The 14,580-nt window shown below is 44.6% G+C and overlaps 1 long non-coding RNA gene and 1 pseudogene across 1 annotated transcript in view; both read right to left on the bottom strand.

Moving 5' to 3' along the window:
- LOC144767462 (uncharacterized) overlaps nt 1-10,991 on the bottom strand; it is a 169,300-nt gene extending 158,309 nt beyond the window's left edge. The window contains exons 1-2 of the long non-coding RNA XR_013598213.1: nt 10,906-10,991; nt 10,712-10,780 (exon numbers count right to left, since the gene is read on the bottom strand). This is a non-coding gene — a long non-coding RNA (uncharacterized LOC144767462). The remainder of the gene's footprint in view (nt 1-10,711; nt 10,781-10,905) is intronic.
- LOC144771198 (U2 spliceosomal RNA) lies at nt 670-814 on the bottom strand (annotated as a pseudogene).
- Nucleotides 10,992-14,580: the final 3,589 nt, after the last annotated feature.

Raw genomic sequence — 14,580 nt, 5'->3', positions numbered from 1 at the left:
TTGTTTGGAATGAAAACAGTGTTGTCAATACATACCTTTCTTATGACATACATATAAAAAAGACAAAGTCTACACATGTTTTTGGGAAAGTGTGAATGGAAAACATTCTACAACATGGTGAGAGGCAAAACGTCCAAGTACCTCTAGGTATTAAATCATAATTTCAAAAAAGAACAATGACTTTGTTTTACACTTACCCTGATATGTTAGTAAGGTCTCAAGCTCACAGGTGTCTGTGCCATCAACTCCAGCAACCAACACTGGTGCTATGAATGATGTAACCTGCGCCTCCATTGGGGTCAAGTCCTCCTGGAGTTGTAGTCCTACTCCTGGGATCATTGCAGCCTTTAGATTCATAGCCAGTGTCTCCTTAGTTCTGCACTTATAATCATGTCACCTTTGTTGCATCTACTACAGTCCAGCATTAATATTGTTCATAACTGCATACTCCAAGAAACTGGGGTATTAGTTGAGGGATGTGAGTACCCACCTAAAGGATTAAGCACAATCCTTAAAGTCACTAAATTAACCTGAGCTCAACAGCTATGGCACAGAGCAGACAGCTCTAAATTAGAGGCAGCACATTTTGAAAAATTTAGTGAATTTTAATAAATAAAATGACAACAAAATAACAAAAATCCAAGAAAGGAAACCAGAGTTATGTTTTTTTTTTAGTTCACCATTCCTGGTGGCACTGCAATACCAAGTTGATGCATGGAGTGGACAGAGCAAGCCTATTTAATCTCCTTGTTCCAAAAATCTGAGTTATATTTTTTTTAAAGTTTAAGGTTCAAAATAGCACCAAAAAAGTTGACCTGGGTCATCTGGTTGCACTTGACCAGTACCTAGGTGCAAGTTAAGGCCAGCTGTACTAGAACAAAAGTCTGATACAGAAACCAGCTTTGACCCGATAGGAAGTTATACCTTTGGACTGAGGGACTACATGTACAAAGCTCACTAATACGGATTTGTCATTTGCAATACTTACAAAATGGCAAATTTCAAATCGCTATTTGGTATGTACGAATGTGTTAGCCTTACCTTTTCTGATTTGCTTTTTATAGAATCAGAAATAGCAATTTGGTAAATATCAAATTGAGTTGGAAATTCTGAAAGTTGCTTTCTGGCAGTTAATGATGAACTCACAAATAGTAAGTAGTGTACTGCATGCTTATAAGAATTATGGAGAGCATTCAGACTGGTGATTTCCCCTAAAGTCCATTTGGTATGAGCAAGAAGTTTTGCCATCCACCCTTGGAAACCATGTAAATGTATTGCCAGAACCCAGAGAAGGAGAAGGAGAAGGATTGTGAAGGGAGTAAAAGACCAATAAAATTTTCTGAGAAAGAATTAGAAATTTTAAAGGAGAGTGTGTATTTCATAATGATGCCTTGTTTGGCTAAACATCACTCTCTGTGCCAGACTCACAAAAAACAGCTGAGCATACAGTAGCAGATTAACTGTGTGGGGGTGACACAGAGATCAGTAGATACGTTCAGAAATAGATTGCATGATCTCCAATCAACAGCCAAAAGGAAGTTAGCAACCCGCATAAATGAGGACCATGAAGGAGGAACTCCAACTCAGCCACCGTTGACCCCTATTGAGGAACGGATTGAGTCCACCATAGAGCCTGAAAGTGTGTCTGGCATTAGCAACATAGACAATTCTGCATATCCAGACACATCGAAAGATAAGTCTCATACATACACTTTCTGTTTTACTAACACATTTTTGTTGAAATGTGGGTGTTGACTTTGTAATGTTTTTAGGCCTGAGCTCCTTGCTTAAATAAATTACATTTTCGGGGGGCGTGGTTTGGACGGCAATGAGGAGAGATGCCTGAGGCCAGAGCTCGCTACACCCGGGGATAAAGCAAAACGTACACACGATGCCACCGATCTAAGCGCAGAAAGAACCAACGCAAAAGCAGAACAAATTGTGCTAGTTGGTGACAACTGGTGGTGCGACGGAAGGCGGAATAGCGAAGGGATAGGAGAGGATGGTCAAAGATAACGCCGATCCCCAAGTTGGCGCCTGCTATGTGAGAGCCCTACATAGTGAAGCAAACAGAGAGGCAATAAGTACGGATGTAACTGATAGTACACCTGCTGGGCACCCCGCTGGTCAGCCGGGCAGCAAGGTTATTGCAAGCTTCCCGCTGTGAGATCCCCATCGCACCCGTGGCCCGCACAGTGAACAAACGACCCCCAACGTATTGAGCCAAAAATGAAACTGGAACTGTTACAGGAAGCAGCCATCTTAGATCAGGCACAGAGCTAAGCGCAACAGAACCAAACGTGACAGCTAAGGCTCGACAACGGGGCCAAGAGGAAGACAAGCGCACCCCCGGAAAATTAATAAGCAATCACTTGAACACGGACCCCACCCCCTAGAACACGCTAAAAAAAATATATACATAAAGTAGGCGGAGTAAGCGGAAAACCGGAAGCTTCAAAAAGGGAGCCGCCATTTTGGTGGAACCCCAAGTAGAGAACGCCGGAGTTGCGGAGCGAGTCAAACAAAGACTCAAGACTCAAAGACAGCTAGAGACTGCTAAAAGCCAACAGGACCACTGGCGACACTTGTGCGAGCCGCGCCGAGCGCTCAACGAGGGAAAACAGCGCAAAACACAGCGAGCACCACGCAAGCCGGTCAAGGGGGGTAACCAGCCGGATACAAGGCCAGTGCAACGGTGAGCGCTCAGTGGGGGAATCGGCACCTACACCGAATGCGTGCTCTCCCCCCTGCCCCCGGAGAGATCTACCAACCCCCAGCCAGCACAGGGTGACTCCGCAGGAGGGAAAGGGAAACCGAAACCACTGAGTGGGGGCCGCCATTTTAACAACCCAACACCGAGGCTGACTGTAACCCCTGAGTCTCAAATTCAACGATAAGCCAGAAGGCCTCTGTTGGACCTGGGGGGTTCCAGATCACCTAGGATAGCCTGGCACAGAGTAGGAAGGTCTAACTAAGAGGCATCACTGTTAAGCTTGCGTCACACCCTTACCATAACTCAGCGTCCATCCACTCAAAAATGACACTACACTGTAATTTTATAAAAGTAGAAACGTTTATCTTTTCCTTTTCGAGTGTGCTTTCAATTACGTTTGTCTTAGTAGTACTTCAATTCACATTTAATACCCTTCAGTTCACAAATCAGCAATAAATCATGAAATACAAGGAAATGCTACTTAGTCATAACCTTAATCACAAGTTTCGATATAGTTCAGGCTACATTTCAGTGCTAAACTTTCTTTTGATCACATGTACATACTGACTTTAGATTAGCCTTGTGAATATCCAATACAAATTAGAAAAGCAATAATTAGGCGGTGCTTAAGCCTAATCTATTGTCTAGATTGCAAAAGGAAGTGGTTTATCTCTTTGAACCAATCACTCATTTGTAGATGTAATTAGTCTCCTTCTCAGGTCACTTGAACATATAACGCATAAAGCATAAAGGTCAGGCTTTACTTCATGTACTTTAAACAGGGGAGTAACATTACTGCCCTCATGAATAAACTGATCCTTATTGGTTTCTCACAGTAAACTTGGTTGAGTTTGAAAAGAATAACAGCTGTCTTTTAGTTCTCGCTGGTAGGAGGATTCTATGACGATTCCTTCTCCTTAGACAAGCACAATATTTGTATTTCCCAAACCTGGCCTGCTATGTGTGTAGGGAGAGTTCACAGAGAGGTTTCAATACCCTCCGTTTTCCAGCCTGCCTCCCAGCTTACTTCTTTCTAGGATCACCTGGCCGTTGCCAGCAGTCTAGAGGCTCACCAAGCCAATCCAGGGAAGGTAGGGGTTAACTTCGGCCTGTTACACTAAAGCAGCCGCAATATAATCATGCCTACCTCATGAAAGCACATCCTAGTGGACCCATTGGAGCCCCAGCACACCAAGAGTCTGAGTCATGGAGGCTATGCAAGCCGAGTCAAAAAGAGGGGCGCCTCACTTTAGCAAAAAATGGGGAGAAACAAGGCAAGAGAGCATGTACTCAGGATGAAAAATGGTATCTACCTCACAGTTATGACAACAGAAGGCCTCAGACACTAACAACACCTAACAGGCCCGAACGAAGTGGCCCACACACCTCCCCCCGGACCTGCCAAGAGAAGAATGGTCAAGGTTTCCCCACAGGACAACGAGAGGGAAACCAGAGCAGAGTCTAAAGACACGGTAACAAGGATGGTGTTTGTAACCAAACTGTTGGAAACCACGAGAGACTAAAAGACGTTTATATATCCTTTCTGATACACAGTGGGGGGTCCACCAAGGGGGACATGGGGAAGAAGCTGATAAATAGGTGTTTAAGCGAAGTGATTAAGTGAACAAGCATAATCTTAATTAGAAATAGAACCGCCAAATCGAACCAATATATCCCAGGGAGGGGCGGGGGATCTTGCCGTCGCACGTCTACAATACGATGGGTTAGCTCAGGGAGGGAGGGCCTGGGGGAGAGGAACGTGAGGGGGGTTTGTCTTGTATGTCTGTATTGTATTGTCAATGTCTGTGGTCGCTTGTCGTTTTCTTGTAGTTCGTCCTGTGCGAATTGGCTGTCTCTACTATCTATTCTGACACTTTCCACTATCCCTAAACGTCTCTATTACCTGCTCGTTACAACCACGCATAAAAACAGACCTGCGGGAAAAATGAAGGGGAGGAGTCTGTCCGAAACCAGAGCAAGGAAACCTAGGGGGGTCCCACGACCACACAAAGAATGCTAGCAATAAGAGCATGTGCGAAGCCATACATAGGGAGTAGAGTGAGAAGGAAAGCGAGGCACACACACTGTAATCCATGACACATAATAGCGCAGCCTTGCTAACAGACCTGAAGATAGTCTCCTTCAACGTGAAGGGCCTCAAACACCCGGTCAAGAGAAAAAAGGTACTAGACTACCTAGCTAGGACCAAAGGGAACGTCGTACTTTTACAAGAAACCAAACTCTCCCTGGAGGATTCAGCCAGACTCAGGGTAAGATGTATAGGATAGGTAGCCTGTTCACCAGCAATAGGGAAGAAGCGAGGAGTTATCACGCTGATAAATAAGTAAGACTTCAACCTTGCACGAGACTACACCCTAGACAGACAGTCGCTGGCCCACGCCCTGCCCCCAGCTTCACACAGCACTCTAAAGAACATATGCAATAGATTTAACCTGAAAGACCCATGGCGACTACAACATCCCGACACCAGAGACTACACCTTCTACCCCAACCCACACAACTACTACAGCAGAATAGACTACATTCTAATCCCAGGCTCACACACCCACTTAATAGAACAAACGGAAATAGCGGCAAGAACAATTTCCGACCACTCGTGCATCAGCCTACAACTAGCGGGGCGTCACAACGAGTACCCCACCAGCAGGTGGAGGTTCAACAATGTAGTCATGGCAAAACAAGAAGACAAACTCAGAATAGAGCAAGCCATCAAGGACTACATTAGAGAGAACGGCACGCCAGACATGGACCCTAAGACCCTGTGGGACGCGCTTAAAGTGACAGTCAGAGGGAAACTAATAGATATCAAAGCCAGACGAGACAGGGAAGCTAAGACACACCTAGACCAGTTAGAAAGAGACATCAAGAGCTTAGAAACAGTGCACATCAACGATACTAGGAACTCCAACACCCTAAAATAATTGACGGGGAAAAAACATGAATACGAACAAAATCCTGAGTGTAGGGGCTGGCCTGTGGATAAAAAAATATAAATAGATCAACCTATGCGAGGCAAACAAGGCAGGGAAAATCCTAGCGTCATACCTTAAGCACAAACAAAGACAGCACACCATCTTATCCATCATAGACTCACGCAACAACACACACACCCAACACAAAGACATCCTACTTACGTTCAGGGAATTCTACCAGGATCTTTACAAAAGAGACGAAACACTAGACCAGGAAGGATGCAGTGAGTACCTAGACATACTAAATCTGCCCAAGATAACGAACGAGGATGCTTTGTCACTAGGATGAGAGATAAGCGCTAACGAATTTGAACTGGCGATCAAGTCCCTTAAAGACAACAAAGCGCCGGGACCAGATGGTTACACGGCCTCCTTCTATAAAACCTTTCGAACTCACCTACTCCCAACTATGAAAAAAGTCTGTAACCACTGTGAGGGAGAGGGGGTGGTAACTGAATCCATGACAGAAGCAAACATAATAGTCATCTCCAAGGAAGGCAAAGACACACAACGGCCCCAAAATTACAGACCCATCTCACTTATCAAAACAAACTGTAAGATATATGCCAAAATTCTAGCCACAAGGCTAAACAAGGTTCTCCCTCAATTGATTAACAACTCACAAGTAGGCTTCCTGAAGACACGTATGTCTCATTATAATACAAGACTCCTATGTAATGTTCTCGAACAGTCTTCCTAATCTGATAAACCGGCGGTAGCAATCACGCTAGACGCAGAGAAAGCCTTCGACGGAGTATCGTGGCACTTCCTAGAACAGTACATGCGGGCGTACAACCTCGGTAACCGAGTATATGAAGAAAGTGATGGTATTGTATGCAAGCCCCAAGGCACAGATAGCTATCAATGGGGCAATCTCAGACCAATTCGATCTCCAACGGGGAACAAGACAAGGTTGCCCCCTATCCCCCGCGCTGTTCCTACTGGCACTCGAGCCCTTGATCAGAGATATTATAGCCAATAGTGATATGCGGGGAATCACCATCAACTAGACCACAGCCAAACTTGCAGACTACGCGGATGACACTCATAATCACAGAGAACCCCAAAACCTCTATCACTGCCCTTATGGACACCATAGGTAATTACTCTGCCCACTCCGGATACAAACTAAACAGAGACAAATCTGAATGCATGCCACTTAACGTCCACACAACCAGAGACGTAATAGGCAACTCCGGATTAGTCTGGCAACCCGGGTTCGTCAAAGACCTAGGGAACTAATTCGTAAAAAACTTCAAGACCACACTCGATTAAAACGAGAAACTAACCTTGGGAAAGATTAAAGGGCTACTGGAAACCTGGTCGCTCAAATTCATTACATGGTGGGTTTGAATAGACACTAAAAGGATGATGATCACACCAGTGGTCAACTACATGGCGAGAATGCTCCCCCTCACACCCACAGACAAATTCCATCGCCTGACAGACCAAATGATAAACAAGTTCCTATGGCAAGACAAGAAACCAAGAATAAGCCTCCAAAAACTAAAACTAGTCAAAAGACTAGGAGGTCTAAACCTGGCGGACTTCAGGACATTCCAGACGGCCTTCATAGCAAGCCTGGGGATGTACTGGATCCTGCTTAACCAGAAATACACGCCGATCTGGCTCAGCATTGAGAAAGCCATACTAAACAATATCAACCCAATAACACTTCTCACCGTGAACAAACAGGCACAAAAGAATAGCCCTATACTTAAAAACACTAGATACGCACTCCTCATAGTAGACCAAAAACTTAAACACAGCATTAAAAACTCTAACTGGGAATCCCTGAGGGCAAATTGCAAGATAAAATATAGGGGGAAACCCTTAGCCATAGAAGCCTGGAAAAGACTAGGGATCTCATACCCAGCCCACTTGGAAGACGGGGGAAAACCACTCACCTTCAACACACTAAAAACTCGACAGAACCTACAGAACATAAAACTCTACAACTTCCTCAAAATCAAAACAGCCCTATCCGTATCAGTGCCTTGAGACCCTCACGGGTATGTAGCGCGCTCTACAAATGTACTGATTGATTGATTGAAATCAAAAATAACAAAACATAAAACCTCAATTATTCAGTATATGGAGAAGCTGAACTAAGTGGGCCACCAGATGTCCCACTTATACAAACTACTCTGCCCCAGCTCCTCTAAGCTTAACAAGAAAACTACCAGTTACTGGGAATCACAACTAGACTCCACACTCCGCAAGCAGGAGAGACACGTCCTCTGGGCGTCCCCGTCGAAAAACATGATCTTCCCGGTGATAACTCAGACAAAATTCTGGCTACTGCACAAGACATACTGGACCCCAGCACGTTTAGAGACCCTAGGACTGAGGGAAAACGACCGATGCTGGAACTGTGACAGAGAGCAGGGGGACCTGGCGCACCTCATCTTCCATTGTATAAAGGTTAAAAAAAATTGGGGAAAAGTCTTTACATTCATAAATAAGGCCTTAGGCTGCAAGCTAAAAGAAGAGTTTGCCTCACTCACAACTGCATTCATATGACAGACATTGTCACACAACACGACAAAAACCTCCTAGACTTCCTCCTAACGGCAGCAGTCAAGACAGTACTCACCAAGTGGAAAGACACCTCCAAAGCCACCTTCAAGGGTTGGATGAACTGGGTGACATATTTGAGGGGAGCGGACATCATGGCCCTAAGAAACACGCCATGGTGGAACCCCAACAGGGGGATGTGGGCTACCTTGGACAAATTCCTAGGTCCCTTTGAGCCCCCATGAAAAGGTCCAGCCTAAGTTAACCAGAGGGTCCACCTTCGAAAGAACCATGGGAGCAGGACACCCCCCCACCACCTCTTAACCCGCCACTCTTCCCTCTATAGCTTCTCACGTCAGAGTAGACAACTAGGCAGGGGGGCCGGACTGGCAAATGACTTGTTTCACTCCTCCCAGGCTGACGGTCACCCCTAGCACAAGCGCCAATGAATATATGTTTTGTGTTATATGTTGCACGGTAGAGAAACAGGGACGCTCAGGCATATATGCCCTACAAAAAAACTGTACAACCAGCAGCTAAGCCACATAGGCTAGGGTCCCTGTATGAGCAAACGCGATGAGGATTACATGTTATATGTCATATGTTGTAAATGTGAAAAATACCAATAAAAATATTTGAAAAAAGAAATTACATTTTCAAAACTCTATTAGACGTTTTATGTGTACACTAGTAGTTCGTTATGGGAGGTATTGTACTTCATTGCAAGCATCTTTAGCAGATACCAAACTTTATTTGCATTAGTTAAAACAAAATCAACATATACATAACTTCTGTTTATCATACAAATAGTTTTTATATTACATTTTTAAACAGATCATGATTCAGAGGGGCAGAAAGAATCTCAAATGCACTTTGAAGAAGAGAATGATTCCAACAACCCAAGTACATCACCCATAGGGCAACACAGCAGGCACAGCAGGTCTTTTGTGGAGGATGTTGCTGCTAGGGCAAAAAATGTGTTTAAAGAACTTGCAGTGAGGACCAGACAACTGTGCCCGAACAATTGAGTGCAGCATCGAAGTGCTGCGAGAAATCTGTTTGTACAGGACATATGGGAGATGGCACACAGTGGTTTGGAGGTTTGGAGTCAATAATGTTGAAGGTCTAGCCGCTATCGGCTATAACACAAACAAATGAGACATTAGAACCAAATTATTGGGACTAGAACGAAGCGTCAACACTGTATTACTCCATCTATACACAACTATAGACGTAAGTCAGAAGTCCTTGGCAGAAAAAGTGGACTCTTTGACGAAGGCAATTAATTATTTATTTGGCCAGCTACAATAGGAAAACGTTACACAAAGGCATAGGAAACATAATTATTTTGCACATTTTGAGGTGCTGAGCCGCTCTTGCACAGGCTCCCTATACACTATCACATCGGGTCACTATATTGGCGATGTTGCACTTGTCCTAGTGCAAAAGTAGTAATGTTGTTGAAAGCATGCAAACCAGTCTCTTTGCAAGTGGGTTCGAAGTTGTACCAGCAATAAGTGAGCAGCTATCAAGTGTTAGCAGTGTATCACTGACAGGGGCTATGAGTCTGCGTCTCAGTAGAACAAGAAGAAGAAGAAGAAGAATATTTTTATTTGCATAGTTAATTAAAATCATTGCAGTACAAAATCAAAATATAAAAATAAATCTGCACACTTGATAAAACCAGCGTATCATGATCACAATTTCTCAATTCGTTTTAAAATCGCAGAGATGCATCCTATTAAATTGGCCTATGAAATAGATACAGTTTTGTTTGATAATATTGTCTAAAAACATTTAGGATTCAAGTTATGGCATTTTCTTTTCCACTTCCTATCTTAAGTGAACAAAGCACTTAACCTCCGTACACTGTTGCTGGTGTGGTTCTACCTTTAGAACAACACTAAGAATTTAAACCGTTTCACAGAATAATACACTAATCACATAATTACTGCTTATGGTCTTCATGCATTTTCCAGTTTTCACAATGACATATATTTCAAAAACATTCCTATTTGTAAACAGATTTAACCTAAATTGCAAATGTATATAAAATTTTAAAGAACAAATGATCTTGTTGGCGTCCTAGAAGATCCTTCTTTTTGCCCCCTTCTTTTTGCCCGATGCATTTCGAGCTCTGAGAGCTCTTCCTCAGGGGCCTGAAAGCTAAACATGTATATAAATTACTTTGACTTCTTAGATCAATATTCAGGACATTCTTAAAATTCACTATGTGCAGGACTTTTTTATAAAAAATTTGGTTCTTAAATCGTGGGAAATAAAAGGAAAAGAAAGAAAACGTGTGCAGAATACCCCTCTGCACACCACTGTGTTTTTTGCTTGCAATATAACCTTCACTCCACTTGTACTCACTTGCCGTGTGTAATGTTCTGCAAAATACCTGAATGCAAAAAACGGGTTCAGTAAACTATTTCAGTAAACTCTGCTCTAGAATCTCTGTAAAGACCAGCCCGCAGAGCTGTCTTACCTCTTTATGGGTCCGACTAAGGCTCACTGTTTATAGTTTCAAGGAACAACCTCGTGCTTGTTCTGCCACCTAAAGAGTAAAAAAATGTTGTGTACACTAATCTCAATGCCGCTAAACGCTGAAAACCAACACTACTATACAATTCCCATAGAGAGCTCACTTCGCTCTCGATTCTAACGTTAGCCTTCTCTTACCTCCACCTCAAATGGACAAACTCCCGCTTTCCGCCTCGATCGGTACTCAACAAACAACTGCAGCTGTTGCCGCTCTGAACTTCTCCTTCTCCTCGAGTTGTTTAAGAAACTGACAATGGACTTATTACTCCACTACTAACGGGTGCCATCTTGGAATGGGGCTCATCGTTATACTTCACTACACTAAACCGAGCCAAATAGAACTACTAATTCTCCAGTATTAGGGGTGTCTTTCATAGATTCACATGCCTGAATCATTCCCCGTCGTCGGAGTGGGAGTCCCACGGTATATAAAAAAGCAATAATATGCTATAAATACATAGTAAATACCAATAAAAACAAACCAGGAAGTAAAGTAGCCAAGCTACAGAAGAAAAAACTTCCACATTAGTGACTATCCCTGTCCTTTTGTGTAGCCCAAACTGCAGCCAATCAGGCGACAGCACCCACCAGAAGGTTCCCCCCAGAGGCTCAGGCTGTCAGATTTTTTACCGCACGTCGTGTGCAGGGAGTCTCCCTGAGCTCTGCTCAGTTTCTTCATTTATATTATATATATCTATTAAATTTTGTGATATTTCTCACACGAAGTCTATTTGTTGACCCTGTGTCACTGGTGCAAAGCTGAGACCGTTTCCATGGATCATTTTGTCTGACTGTTGCTGACATGGTAGGATAGAAGGGGATGTTCTTGTGATTTGGCTACCCCCCTTCTGATGTGGGAGGATTTTCGATGTTTTTATGGCTTTACTTCACCAGCTGAGGTTGCTTCAAAGGTAAGGGTCTTTGACCTGCTACGAGTCTGCCTCCCACATCTACGCCCACGAGATTTACTCTCAGGCGTTTAGACTCGTTCTGTGCATTTTTCTTCTGAGGAGATGCCAGCTTGATGACTAGACGCTATTGGTATTCTACGACGGCAATCTCTGCCGTCACTGGTGATCTACGGTGTCACAGGACTACAGGATCCTGTTGACAGAGCCCTCAAATGCACTGGTTGTAAGTCGCAGGAAACTGCGCAGCCGACAAAGAGCTTCGCTGAACAACAGCCTTTTCACAGAATGCAATTTTGCCTCGTCAATGCTAGCCTCGACGACGAGTTTTGCCGCGTCGACGACGAGCAACGTCGACTGTGATGGTGGCATCGTCGACGGGAACCTTTCGTCCACGACGAGGGGGCTGCGTCGACGACGAGCCTCGTCGACGACGAGGGAGCTCCGTCGACGGCGAGCCGCGTTGACGGCGAGCCTCGTCGACGGTGAGGTGTGTCCCTCGTTGACGCTGAATAGCTATCGTCGACGGCCTCGTCGACGGTGGGGAGCCTCGTCGACGGGGGGGTGCCTCGTCGACGGTGAAGGACCTCATCGACGGTGAGATGCCTCGTCGACGGTGGGGAGCCCCGTCGACGGTGAGGGGCCTAGTCGACGGAGGGGTGCCTAGTCGACGGAAGGTTGCCTCGTCGACGGTGAGGAGCCTCGTCGATGGAGGGGTGCCTAGTCGACGGAAGGGTGCCTCGTCGACGGTGGGGAGCCTCGTCGACAGAGGGGTGCCTCGTCGACGGTGAGATGAGGTGCCTCGTCGAGGGAGCAGTGTGTCCCTCGTCGACGCTGAAGAGCAGTCATCGACGGTGAAGAGTCTCGTCGGCGTTTGAGAGCCTATTCAGCTGACATAGTCAAAACAGTAATACTTACTCCCATCAGAAACTGCCGCTGTTTAAACCCATTCAGATGATTTGGACGTATATCGAAAGATGTAGATTTATTAACACTTTTGCAAAGAAATTGTATTTTAGCAATAAGTGCAGTGCACTTTCAGTCTGGAGATCGTGGGCTTGCACATACACTGGGACTACTGGTGTTAATAAATGCAGATGAGTACAAGTGCGTATTTGTTGGAATAAATTTTGATGAGCACATGATCGATTTGTGATCACAACAAGAGGCTCAAGGAACCCAGAACATACATAGACTTTTACACAGACCACCTTGATGGCAATCTCCGAAGTGTTGCTTCACTTTGGAAATATTTACATGCATTCATGAGTCGCTGCTCTGCTCCTTAAGCAGTTCAGCCAGTGACGGTTGGCTCAATAGCAGTGGGCCACTGACAGTGGCCCTTCTCACATGTGATCCATCGGCACTTGGCCATTGGCATTGGACCTGGCATCTCTAGGCTATCAACAGTGGGCCTATAAACAGTGCAGTTGGGGCCATTAACAGTGGGAACATCGGCAGTTGCCACGCAGGCTTTAGGTCCGTACACAGTTGGCCCATTGACGACAGTTCTCTTCATCACTAGCAGGCTCGTCGACGACTTTCAAAGTTGACAAACTACTCGATTCATCAATCATCCTCAGTGATGGTGAGTGTTATGTGGAATGTTGACCAAGTTAAGGATCAGTTTTCGTTACCAGCAAGAAGTACGTCTACGGAGGACTTGTAGACTGACAGCGTCAGCAGTCACCTCCACAGTAGTTTAAGTCTGCAACAATTTCCTATGCGGACACTGAGGGTCACGTTTTCTTGTTGACCTCTCTGATGCTGGACCCAGTCCATGGTCAGGTTAGTCGACGCTTGGTCCAGTTGGGCTTATTACAGTGTTACTTTACCCTACTTATTAGTCGTAGCCTCCTTTCAGCAAGTTACGGGATCTTGTATGATTCTTTATTCTTCTATCCTCCGGTGGATGTTGACGGATTTACCCTCCTCATGTAAGGAACGGTGACGCGCTTTCGTCAAGCCCTTGTCACCAGGATAGAGGCGGACGGTTTCTTTCTCTTTCTATATTGTATTGACAGAAATTTTGAGCTCTGCTTAATCCAAAAGATCGGCGCTGGTGACTCTCGGGCAATTTTTTAGCTCTCTGGACAGGATCAATTTTAACATGGGGGCACAGAATGTGCGTATCCTTGAATACCCCTACACTGGCGCTTCTAGAATTTTTAACAAAAAGGATGGACAAAAGATAATCATCAACACAACACCGTGCAGTGTACATTACATCTCCAAGTTTTGCAGTATCGTGTTGCGGAGTTAAGGTTGGAGGAACCCTTAGTTCCTCGCCCACAAGTCCATACTGAGATAATGGCCGTACCTTTTTTTATGGTTGTTACTTCTGGGCCATCATATTGACCAGACAATACCGCGCCTTCGATTCTCCACAGTACGGGGATCAACTCTTTCGGGGTGCCCGAGGACAGTTTTCGCATTTTAATCCAAGAAGTTCCACCCAGTACCTGATATGCAACTGTATGATTCGACTCTAAATCGTATACAGGAAGTCTTTTTTCCAGGACACTACGACTTACTTTAAAGCCCATCATGACTCCATTCCAGGTGGAATAAGGATGTCATATCTCTAAGATTTCATTTGGTCACCACTGCGATTTATCTATGGAAAATTCTAATTGTAATGTCAAAAGAGCATGCTCTAGAAATTGGCAATTTCCTGTATGCTACGCCTTAATAATGACCGCATTCAACTCATCTGCGCGAGTCATTTACAAATTGACTTATGGATACATCAGGGACCGTCGGAGTGGTTCTGAATCTAATAAGGAGTTAGGTTTTTTTCCTCTCAGATCCTTTTTTACTAGCTGGTCAGATATGTAGCGCTGGATTTTTGTCATCTCTGCGCAAACATTTTTCAAAGGTTGTACCTCAAGAAAGTTTTTCAAAT

This window comes from Lissotriton helveticus, chromosome 7, assembly GCF_964261635.1.
Source record: "Lissotriton helveticus chromosome 7, aLisHel1.1, whole genome shotgun sequence".
Taxonomy (NCBI): Eukaryota; Metazoa; Chordata; class Amphibia; order Caudata; family Salamandridae; genus Lissotriton; species Lissotriton helveticus.
The sequence above is the reverse complement of the archived record's forward strand: the minus strand, read 5'-3'. Positions and strand labels throughout refer to the sequence as shown.